This window comes from Sus scrofa, chromosome 12 (assembly GCF_000003025.6).
Source record: "Sus scrofa isolate TJ Tabasco breed Duroc chromosome 12, Sscrofa11.1, whole genome shotgun sequence".
Taxonomy (NCBI): domain Eukaryota; kingdom Metazoa; phylum Chordata; class Mammalia; order Artiodactyla; family Suidae; genus Sus; species Sus scrofa.
In genome coordinates this window covers 8,736,132-8,748,507 of record NC_010454.4, presented here as the reverse complement: position 1 = coordinate 8,748,507, position 12,376 = coordinate 8,736,132, and the positions used below count along the sequence as shown (strand labels likewise).

The following is a 12,376-nucleotide window of genomic DNA, read 5'->3' as shown; positions in this document are numbered from 1 at the left end:
TCTAATACGTACTCAATAAATCTCAGCCGCTTCCCTTGCGCTGGAGAAAGGGCCCTTCCTGTTTCCGAGTGGGATCATTTGGAATAGCACTATCCTTTTTTTTTCTTTTCTTTTTTTTTTTTTTTTTTTTTTTGGCCACACCCACAGCATGTGGAAGTTCTGGGACCAGGGATCAAACCCATACCACAGCTGCGACCCAAGCCACAGCAGTGACAATGCTGGATCCTTTTAACCTGCCGCACCACCAGGGAACTCCTGGAATAGCATTAGCAATAGGTGATCAGCAAGATGGCCACGGATCTACTACCTAAGAAGAAAAAAGGGCTCAAAAAGTCTCTGCTTTAGACTCATTTACAGTGAGACAGTCTGGATCCTTAAGATGCCAGGTTTTTTCCATTCTGCAAACACATGGCTTCCATTAGTTGACTGATACTGACACATCCGAGGCTTCCAAAGTCCTCTGGGCCTCCGATGAGTGAAAGGTTTGCATGCCCAACAAGGAAAAGGCAGGCTCTGCAGGCATGAAAATGCTGCCAGGGGTGGAGTGGCAGAGGTGTTGAGTTTAGGTAGGAGACCAAATCTGGCTCTGTGTTTAATGACCATCCTGTCCACACCTGAAAATAAACTAGCCACACCTGGTGAGATTTCTAATGCTCTGGCGCTCCGATGCTGATGTCACCGTGCATATATAGGCTCCATTAATCAGAATGAGTGTTGTGTGGGTGGGTGCTAAACAGGGGCCAGGGAATTGTGAATAATTTGCACCGTGTTCACCACACCGTCTCTGCTGAGCTTCGTAATCCAAAGCAAACCCAAGCTCCAATGTAGTGACCCTTTTATTTTGTGCTCCAAGGACATCATTGTTCCACTGGCTTCTTAGAAACAGGCCTGAATTCTAATTAGTTTGCAGTTAGAGGCTGCACGATGGTAACTCAACCCTCGACTAAAGTTTATCGTCTGTTTCCCATCTCCAAAGCTGCATGGTCCACTTTTGTCCTGTGCAACTGGGATGCTGGGGACCTCATTTTGGATTTTGTTGTCTCATAGCAACAAGTGTTGTTGGAAAGGGGGGATAATAGTGGGGGCATCACTGGCCTGAGGACGTGGGACAATTCTTTGTTCTAAATCTCACCCGTATTTCCTTGGAGTCATTCCCTTGATTAAAGAGGGGATCTGCTTAGGGTAGCCCTGTTATCTCTGAGAACATTTGCAGTTTCAGAGTGTGCGGTAAGGGTGAGCAAATAAGAGTGCGAGGAAAGCATGCGAGCAGGTTTATCTAATATTCGGAAGCTGATGTGTTTTCACAGATACCAAATCATGAGACTGTGTTAACAGCCCTGCAAGTTAGGCGAGCAGCTACTATTAGCCCATTTTATAAGTGAGGAAAGTTAAGACTGAAGGAGGAGAGCCCGCCCAATTTGTACCACAGCTCCACCCGACTAACTCCTACGCTCCGCACTCGTTTCTCCAGCTGTGTCTGGGTGTCTTCCCCTATGAAGAATGGGGGGGGGGGTGGAAACAACAGTTGCTACTTCTTGAGTTGCTATTAGGTTTAATGAGTTAATAGATGTAAAAGTGCTTAAAGGTCATTTGTGACATAGAAAGTGTTTCATATACGTTGGTTGTTGTGATTAGGAGGAAGGGTATAAGGTTGAAGTTTTGGGACTCAACAGGCTTTTCAGGCTGAAAATGTCTGTGGGAATAAGACTAGGGCTGAAATGAAAGCCACATCATTGCAGCACAAAGGAAACAAAAACTGCAAAATGCCCTTATTCACAGAGCTATTCAATACATGAGCCATCTCTACCCCTGGAATGGGAACCCTCCTACCCTGGGATGTCCTCCGAGAGGACACGAGTTCCTTTTGGTCTCCAGGAAGACTCTGACCAAATCTGACAGCTGGTTATGGAAAGTTGTATTTCCCTCTTATTTTACAAAAGCACATCCAAGATGCATGGAAGGAAAAACTGATAATGTTTGACCCCTTCCAATCCATGGACTAAAATAAAAAATCGTATGTGCCAGGTACCATGCCACATATATTGCACACATTTTCTTATTTGCTTCTCAGAAAATGACCAACTGTACCGATCTGTGCGGGACTGAGGAGTTACCTAAAACCTGGGGTTTTCAGAATTAAAACTGGGAGAAGCCTAAGCAAACCAGGGCAGCTGGTCACCCAACACAGGGCAGGAACTCTATCCACCCTACTTTGCAAGATGAAAACAAGGTAAGCTTGCAAGGTCCCAAGGCCACATAGTGAGCTAGCCTAGCTGGGATTTTTAAGCTTCTGCTTTCAAAACATGATAAGATACTAGTAGGAAGAGCCTCTCCCTGTGGGGCAAAGCTGTAGCACGCCAGCGAACAAGTCAAATGAGCTGTCGCTCTCCTTATGAGACCGGGTTCACTATTCTCCTAGACTTTCTCTGCCGATGACGCTGTCCTCCTTTCTGCTGTCGTTAAGACTTTCACGTGATTTCCGGCACAATCGGAAATGTTAACAGACTTCTGGTTTTGCTTTTGATTTTAAATAAGTAAACACATACCTTTACTTTGTGTCACATTTAATATATCTGAGATTGCTATGGACTTACAACGGATGACAACATATATGGCCAATTATCAAAGTACTGTCTCTCAGCTCCAAATCTGCCCTTCGGTAACTGTTTTATGATGCTAGAGCTAGAACTCCTTAAACTACACTGCTGCTTTGCCTCCCCTGTCATGTTAGCATCTGCCAAGACAGCATCATCAAGGAAGACTGCACACCTCTCCAGGATTTTGGAGCAAATCTATGCTGTCTTCCAAAGATCAGTACCTTCTTTTGAAAAAACATGGTGGATACCTCAGGACATCAAGTGACCTGAGCTTACATCATGAATTGTGCTTACCCGATCCATAAAAGCATAGCACTGGGAAAGCAGAGCAGGCATCCTATTATCGATGCAAATAAAATATAATAAAATATAAATAAATGGGAGCATTTAGAGGCACAAGTAAGTTTTGTGATCAGGTAATTCAAACTCCTACAGTGACTCCTGATGCAGAAGGCTTTTGTTTTTTTAACCAGTGTCATTTTATCTTTGAGGGAAAATTACAGGGACATTCACATTGTCAACTCCAAGAGAACTGAGGCTTGATTTCCTGGCGGCGGGGGGGCGGGGGGGGGGGACATATGCAATAGAATTCATCTATTTCCCCTTTAAGGGAGATCTTAGCCAGCGGGGACTTTCTATGAAATATAATTTCAGAGGCCACCAGTAACCCTCAAAGGCTATTATGTTAGCTCCTCCATGCTTTCCAACTGTATTTCAAGGCTACATATCACCAAATATATGGCCTCTATAAAACAGGCTCAGAGTGGGACCTATGGGTTGTATGAACCAAAAGAGTATCAACTCAGGTTATAAGGAGGCCCGGGAAGAAAGGTTCCACCTGGAAAAGGATTTTCCCATTTCCCAAATAATTGTCCATGAATGGATTTACTTAAGCAGAGCTTAAGTGCATTTCAAAAGAAACCAGTGATCATAGCTGCAAGATGAACACTGCATAAATTTAAAGGCTACTTGGGGACACTCTAAAATCCCAAGGCAAAATTGGCTTTCTTGATTTAATAGAGGAATAGGGCCAACTGGGAGATTAGGCTGATTCTGTTTTTCATGAGTCATTTTGTCTGAGGACATGCCTCACAAATTAAAACACACATTAAAAAATCCCTAGGTGTGAGATGATTAAAAGTCTCAAATCTGGTCATTTGAAAATCACAAAAGTGTTGGATAAAAGCCATACTGTTTGGAAGATTTTATTTTTCTTTTTAAAATCCTAGGAGTTGCTGAGCTTATTAAAAAAAAAATCCTTGATCCCAATAAAAAGTGAGGGCTTTTGGAGAGAGTCATTCTCTTTGATATCAGATGTATTTTAGTCTATAATTTTCCACTCTGGCTTATGTGAATGTCTAGGCTTGATTCCATCAACTCATTTAATCTCTGATTTCATTTAAAAAAAAAAAAGCATGTTTTCTGTTTATCTTTGCCCAAATTGAGTGCAATCTGTGCTTTCTAGTTCTTCTAACAATCCTAACTTTCTGAATTTCATATCAAGTGCCTGTGTGGCATGGTAAATCTATGCTTGTCTTGACAGGTTGGAACCTGCATGTTCATAGTGAGGAAATTAAGTTACAACTTCCAAAGACACCCACTTTGCACACTGTAATTTAAAAGCGGATCATCACTTTTAAGTTACTGCAAGTAAGTGGTGAGGGGGAAAAGAGAAGTTAATATAAATAAGTGCTGAGCTACAAGTTTCAAAACTGATGGAGGCTACTTTCCCCCAAACGTGTAATTTTCACATACAAGTTAGTTAGTGAATTGGAGAAAGATCAGTATTCCACACAAGCTCATCTGAAACAAACAAATCCAGAAACTTGAATTCTCTTATTGTCACATCCCTCTATTTCTTGAAGCCAAGAAGACTAACAGTATTTCAGGGAAAGCTGGTGACCGTCTGGTCACAGAGGCTGAACATTTTAATATCACATACCTTCCAACCCAACATACAGCTAAGAACACTGAGAACCACCTTTTGTTACTAGTAATGATCCCTGATTTTTTGCAATTTGGTCATGAGTTTGTAAAGACACACCACACTTTATTGTATCCATCATTACAGGGCAGGGATTTCCAACATCTAATAAAGAAACAACTTTATGGTCACAAACATTGGTTTGCCAAAAACACTTGCAAAATTGTTTGTCATTTTTCTCAATATATATTTAGGATCCATTCTCTCTCATATCCTTAACACTGAGAAAACCAAGGCCTGAAAGAATTATTAATTCTCTACCCCTCCACCACACACACACACACACACACACACACACACACACACACACAGAGCAACAGCTTTTGCAAATGAGTACACCCGTACAGAAAAGAAAGTTCACTCTACCAAAAATCATGAAACAGACTCACTTAAGTTCACTGTTCACGGGGAATAAAGTTTTTAAAAAATAAAAAGTTTCAGATTAAAGGCAATACTTTTGGTTATTCATTTGTTTTCATTTCCAATTCCTCATCAGTTACGTAACTTTGGCCTTTTTAAAAAGAATTTATTTGTAAATAAGAGTAATGAGCTGACAGTTGAATTCAGGTCTGGCCATTTTACCTGAGCAATGAAAAAAACAAATGCCACAGAGGCCTGCAAAACTGTTGAACTCCCCCTTGGCAATCCTCTTGCGTCCCCTGAGATTGTCTAATTACAGAGTAATGCTGGAAGTATTCTTCATTTATAGATTAATTAGTTGATGCCTAAGCAGTTCTTTGAACATAAAAGGCAACATGTAAATCTACGTATAATTATTCCTCCTCAAGCTAATGATCATTTAATTAGTGTTTTCTTCTGGTTTGATGGCCCATAAAGAAAAAGGCAATGGGGGGGGTGTGGGTTCTACTATTACTGTAAGAAAGGTTTAGAATCTAACTAGAATAAAAAACAATGTTTAATGTTCAAATAAAGGTTTTAAAATTGGAAATAAATTGGAAATTCACTCTCTCCTTTCCTGGTGACTAAGAGCCATACGGCAACAAAAAAGGAAGCAGAGCTTTTGGCATCATTAGCATATTTCCAGAACTAGGAATCACAGTTTCAATCAGGCTAATCTGATGTTTCATGACAAATCCAAAGACCTACCTGAGGTGAAGTTTATAGAGCAGAAAAGACGTTAACTCTGGGGTGTTTGTACATGTTCCTGTCCTCTTAGCAAAATAGGATACAAGTTTCCTAAATGGGAAATCATGGCCAAGTTGAAAGTCATCAGAAAAAGCTAAGTGCTTTGCAAAGTACCTGCATGAAACCTCCTGACATGGATTTCCAACTATTTCTCCCTACATCTCACCTACAGCCAGGTATATGACCTTTCTGCTTCTATTTCCAGCCTTATCCACCCAATAGACAATATTCATTAAGTGAACCAATGAGCAAATAATTACTAGAAATATACATATACAACTAAGATGAGCAAATATGCCTCTGGGGACAAGAATTGTTCTTATGAACTTAAAAGAAAATGTGACCAGCTCTATCACATGTTCTCAACCTGAAGTCCCGGTTTTCATACTAGGTCATTAACCCAACTTCATCACAAGGGGACCATCCAGGGAGTTCTTGCTGTGGTGCAGTGAGTTAATGATCTGGCTTGGCTCTGTGGCTGTGCCGGGTTCGATCCCCAGCCCCAGAAGAGTGGGTTAAAGATCTGGCATTGCCGCAGCTGTGGCGTAGGTCAGAGCTACAGCTCAGATTGGATCCCTGGCCCAGGAACGTGCCAAGAAAGAAAAAAGGGGGGGTTAGGAGGGCTGTTCAGACAACATTCTCAAGTAACCTGGCACTGCAAGCAGCTGTACTGGTTTATCGAATCAATGTCTGCATCAGGTGACTACTTTACGTCACAATGTTCTCAGTTATGAAATGGGGCCCTTGTCACAGTAAACAGAGTGATCATAGACCTCACAGAACGAAATTATCTAATAAGTATCAGCTGGATTCACAGAAGCTGTTTTCTTTTTACAGGAACTTTGATTCGAGAAGAAAACTTTGGAGTTCTCTGGTGGCTCAGTGGGCTAAGGACCTGTCACTGCCGTGGCGAGGGTTTGATCCCTGGCCCCAGAACTTCCAAATGCTGTGGGTGGCAAAAAAAAAAAAAAAAAAAAGGAACATTTTAAACTAGCTGAAAATAAGAGTAGACTTACCCTCCAGTGACAAGAATTTCCTTTGCCAACTGATAATTTAAATAGCACAAAAGCAATCCCCAATCCCCAGTTCATCCCTTCCCCGTACCTGTCCCCTTTGGTAACCATAAATTCGTTACTGAACTCTGTGAGTCTGTTTCTGTTTTGTAAATAAGTTCATTTGTGTCATTTTCTAAGATTCCACTTATAAGTGAGATCACACCATGTCCGTCTTTCTCTGACTTACTTCACTTAGTATGATCATCTCTAGTTCCTTCCATGTTTCTGCAAATGGCATTACTTCATTCTTTTTGTGGCTGAATAATATTCCATTGTGTTTAGGATTGGCACATGCACACTATTGTATTTGGAACGGACGGTCAACAGGGACCTGCTGTGTAGCACAGGGAACACTACCCAATATTCTGCCATAACCAATATGGGAAAATAATCTGAAAAAAATGGGTATGTGTATATGTATAACTGAATCACTTTGTTGTATAGCTCACAGCATTGTAAATCAACTGTAATTCAATAGGGCTCTTTAAAAAATTAAGTGGAAGAAAAAAGCACAAAAGCAGTATTGGAACACATCCTACACCTAAGGTTTGGGGAATGCTAAAAATTAAACATTCTAAAGGAGGTTTCTTTATAAAAAAAAAAAAAAAAGCAAAAGCAGATATAAAGATACAAATCATATTAACTTTTTTTTTTTTTTTTTTTTTGGTCTTTTTGCTATTTCTTTGGGCCGCTCCCGTGGCATATGGAGGTTCCCAGGCTAGAGGTCTAATCGGAGCTGTAGCCACCGGCCTACACCAGAGCCACAGCAACGCGGGATCCGAGCCGCGTCTGCAACCTACACCGCAGCTCACGGCAACGCCGGATCGTTAACCCACTGAGCAAGGGCAGGGACCAAACCCGCAACCTAATGGTTCCTAGTCGGATTCATTAACCACTGAGCCACAACGGGAACTCCCAAATCATTTTAACTTTTTATCAACAAGAAAACAGTTTAAAAATACCAAGAATTTAACAGTAAACTACAATATTTTGGGGAATATGATAATAATGCTATTTGAAATTCGACTTTTAAAAAAGGGAGACATTGGACTTGCCGTGTGGCTCGCAGCATAACTAAAAAAGGGAGACATTTCAATAGTAAGTAAAAGATGAGTATCGTAAAGTACTCAGAGGTCTACTCTGTTATTCAGAAGGATGGCTTTCATCTTCTCTTAGAACTCCTGGAAGAAATTCTAAAGCCAATTCCTCAAAAATCTCTACCACTATATCAGACAACCTAGAGATATCAAGCATTCCTTACCAAATGGCTAACACTACAGCAACATTGGACCACATTACCAAAAAACGTGTCTCAAGAAACTCTGCTGGAAAGGTCCTTGCAAAGGAAGACCATCTATAGCCCACGCTGGCACTGGATCCACAAATACGGCACAGGATTCACAAAACACATTTTCCCTTGCACTCTTATGACAAGGGTCTTGCCTGGCTGAGCCTCCAACTTTTCTTATTTCTTGATCTGCTCTGTAATCACCAGCTTTTACAGTGTGTAAAAGATCTTGATCTCTGCACCTGAAATCATGGAAGAACAGAAAATATATTTTGACCTGAGTAAAATACCAGTTTTTAGAAGGCCTGAATCTGTTTAAAACACAGCAGGAGAAAAATAGATATTGCGAATACAAATAACTTGAAACTGAGACCAAGAAAAAAAGCCTCCACTTAATAAATAATATAGTCGATAAATCTGAAAAGCATTGTATAACATTTTTCCTTGGCTTCTTTTCTGAATGTAAATGCTTTCTGTATTTGCTCAAGACTATGAGAATTAAAAAAAAAATAATAACAAAATTTTTATCACTGATGATTTCATTTATTCTCGTTTCCTCCTCTTTCTGGAAACATGAGAACAACTGCACAATAAACAAATGAGATGCTAGATTCTGTGACATTTACTACGCTGCAGATTAATTGGTAAAATGAGATAAAATACCTGAGTTCCCAGTTTTATTTACAATGCCATTACTGGCACTGGGGAATGCAAGAGTGTCCCCTTTTACCCTAGGAAGCCCAGTGAAATCAGGCGAAAAGCGAAGTAGCTCACACCCAAATAATTAAAGCACAAATGTATTTTGTGAAGACTCTGATTCCAGACAGCTGCCCTCAAGGTCCTCCTCCCCCTTTTATTGGAAGCTCTGAAACCATTTCACTGAGGGGGGCGGGGATTTTAGTGGAGTGGGAAAATTGCCAAACATCTACGGCAACTTAGAATTTTTCCACTTTCTTTACATGTTCAATTGAGACCTTCATAAAATTATAAATGAAAGGACACATTATGAGGACTTTCTTTGAAGGGGGAAAAAAAAAGGGTCCTGCCTGGAAGTAAAATTTTGGAGTCTCTACCCTTCTCTGGAGAACCCTTGGGAGCTTTCTCTGCCAACAGCAGGGCCCCTAAAAGAGCTTGTCTTTGCCTTCAGAATTCAAAAAGGTAGAACCACCCATTGTTTCCCTGATTGTGGGTGAGATGGTGAATGCCAGGAGGGGACTGGAAAATCCTGGGCTCCGGGTTGGTGTGTCTCAAGGGCTGAGGTCAGTGTGTCTTGGCGCCTATTCTCCACCTCTTTCTCCCTGCCCCCCACCAGGGATTCACTCCTGTTTACTTTGGGGAGACTGCAACTTCTGTTTCTTAATGTTTAAGAGAAGTTTAAAAGCTTATAAAAAGGCTCTTAAGATTTCTTGGACACTGAATGCCTCTTACAGAACAATATTTTGATGAGTTAAGTGTAAATGAATCAGAAACCTGGGTATTAAATTTCCCTGGACATACACATCAGTTTAAAAAATTAATGGAAAAAGTGCCCGGGGCTCAAAGTGTTTGGGGTTTTCTCAAACCCAAAATGCCTGAACGTGAAGAGCGGAATTCCATCTGAATCAGCCAGGTCTGCTGATCACCCCCCAACCCCTACCAGCAGAACCTCCTTGTAACAGAGGGAGTGGCATTTCTGGATGTCCCCTGACGGGCTGGGGACATGTCACTTTGCTGGTCATGATGCGCAGGTCAGAGCAGAAGCCAAAGGCTGTGGGGATGTCCAGCTGCTGTTCGCTAAAGGCTGACCCTAAAAGCTGTCTTTTTTTTTCTTTCTTTCAAACCAAGGAAACTAAACAAACAATCGTGGAAGATCATAAATCACTGACAAAGGATATTTAGATTTGAAACAGCCCTCGAAAACAGAATGTGTCACAATTGGTCCCTCAAAGATCCTGGGTCCTACAATTGTGGATCCCATGACTTCAGATAATAAACGGGCCCAAGGGTCAAAATTTGAGAACACAGTATAGTTTTGCTTTTTTTTTAAATGCTCATTGCAGGTCCAAGAAAACCCCCACAGAAACACAAATCATCCCAAATCCTGAAACCAGACCGGATTTCTACAATCACTGCTCTTCCAATTTTTTAGTTTAGATGAGTTTTCCATCTCTTTCACTTTTGTTTTGTGAATGGATGCCCATAAAAGGTGAGCAGCTGACTAGGAAGACTGCACCAAGGCAAACAAGATTTCAGCGCTATCCTGATGTGATCTGGTCATTTAGGGACGTGAATGACCAATGCCACCACCTGGAGCGACTGCTAATTTTTGCTGAACCGGGCCATATACTTGACCCTCCACCAGTATGCTGGCCCTGCCAAGGACTCAGGAGGCCTGCCGTAGGCACCTTCATCCCCAGCACTAGCCTCAGGGGCCAACACAGAGGGATCCTGGCTTAGCACTCACTCTTGACAAATCCTTGTTAACTCTGAGCAGCTGAAGCACTGGGAGGCTGTCTGTGGACCGTGATAAGCTATCTCCACATAAGCCCTTTTTAACGTTATTTTCAAAATTCACACCCGCCCTCTTTTAGGACACACTGCAGTTGGTCCCCAGGGTTGCAGAGAGGCCTGGGATCTCTAGCTCAGGAAGAATGCAGAAGCGAGGGAGAGTGTGCTTGGCATGTATCTGTGCCTCCCTCACCGTCTCTCAAAGAAGCACTCCCTCAAAAGTTCTGCAGGGCCCCGAGGGATGGGGGGTGACATTTGGAGAAACATAACTTTTAGAGACAGTGCTCACTACTATCCACAAATTCGGTAGCAAAGACCTACTTATAGCACAGGGAAACCTACTCAGTATTCTGTGATAGACTACATGGGAAAAGAATCTGAAAAAGAACTGATATTGATACATATATATCAATATCATAGATACATGTAACATAAATATATATGTAACAGATTCACTTTCCTGTGCACCTGAAACTACCACAACATTGCCATTGTAAGTCAATTCTGGTATCACTTATATGTGGAATCTAAATATGATAAAAATGAACCTATCTACAAAACAGAAGCAGACTCACAGACAGAACAACAGACTTTTGATTGCTGAGGGGGGAGAAGTGGGCTGGATGGGGAGTTTGGGGCTGGCAGATACAAATTATTACATGTGCAATGGATAAGCAATGAGGTCCTACTGTATAGCACAGGGAACTACATCCAGGCTCTTGGGACAGACCATAATGGAAGATAATACAAAAAGAATATGTATGTATGTATGTGTGTATATGTACATATGTATGTACGTGTATATGTGTGTGTGTGTGTGTGTATGACAGGGTCACTGTGCTGTACAGCAGAAATTGACTCACCACTGTAAATCACCTATATCCTAATAAAAATATATTTTAAAAAAGAAAAAATAATTTTAATAAATTTCATCTCTCTTTAAGAAAAAATTTAAAGTGTCCTAGAATTTCTTTGAAGGTAAAATTAGCAAAGTATAAAACAGTGAAACACCCTGATGTCAAGAGAATCCATAGGCATACATAGCAACACTGACTTTCCAGTACACAGGAAATGTAGGGTCAGACTATTCATTGAGTTTTCTCAAAAAAAAAAAAAAAAAGTTAAGGACTCTTGAATTATTGAGTAAAATTTGACTCTTCTATGAGTCAAAGGACTGGATTTAATGCCATTTAAATAGATAGTGACCCGTGGTAACTGAAAGCTGCAGAATATCACAGGAGAAAAATCTTAAAATTATGTTCATTTCAAGATTGAGTTGGAGCTGGAGAGAATATTTATTTATATATTTAACCTAAGTATGTGGTAAAGTGATAATGGTCCCAATAAAAATTACTAATTTAAAACAGAGACAGTGTTTAGCCCTCTTCCGCTCCAAGCATGTGCTGGATACATGTTTGTTGAATGAATGAGTGAGTGACTCGGCACATGATAAGTCTTTCACAGGAAACGCGCATGGACGATGAAAAGTTAAAAGATGGTTAGAGACAGGCATAATGCAGATTCTCTCCATCTCCGAGAGCCGTCCCCTCGCCACCAGCCCCTCTTCCCTATGAAAGATGATTAGGGTTTCATTGCAGCAAAGGCGAAAAGCCGTCACTGGCAAAACCTGTTAACAATTCTTGGGAAATATAAACAGAATCTGGGTAATAAAACAAAGTCTAACCTTTTGTTTCTTTTCCTTGGGTTCATACGGCGCAGCACGCACAATCCTGGAAACCAGCGCCTTCTGACCAGAGTTTTTAGCGCAGATCTGCTGCAGGACCTCTGAGTCCAAGATGGCGGTGGCGGGCCGTGTACA

At 41.2% G+C, this 12,376-nt stretch overlaps 1 long non-coding RNA gene across 6 annotated transcripts in view; it reads right to left on the bottom strand.

The window, feature by feature from the left end:
• LOC102165790 overlaps window positions 1–12,364 on the bottom strand; it is a 56,193-nt gene extending 43,829 nt beyond the window's left edge. For 5 of the 6 annotated variants that reach the window (XR_001299792.2, XR_002337045.1, XR_001299790.2 and 2 more), the window contains exons 1-2: window positions 12,242–12,364; window positions 8,044–8,312 (exon numbers count right to left, since the gene is read on the bottom strand). This is a non-coding gene — a long non-coding RNA (uncharacterized LOC102165790). The remainder of the gene's footprint in view (window positions 1–8,043; window positions 8,313–12,241) is intronic. The other variant, XR_002337046.1, reaches the window with a different exon arrangement.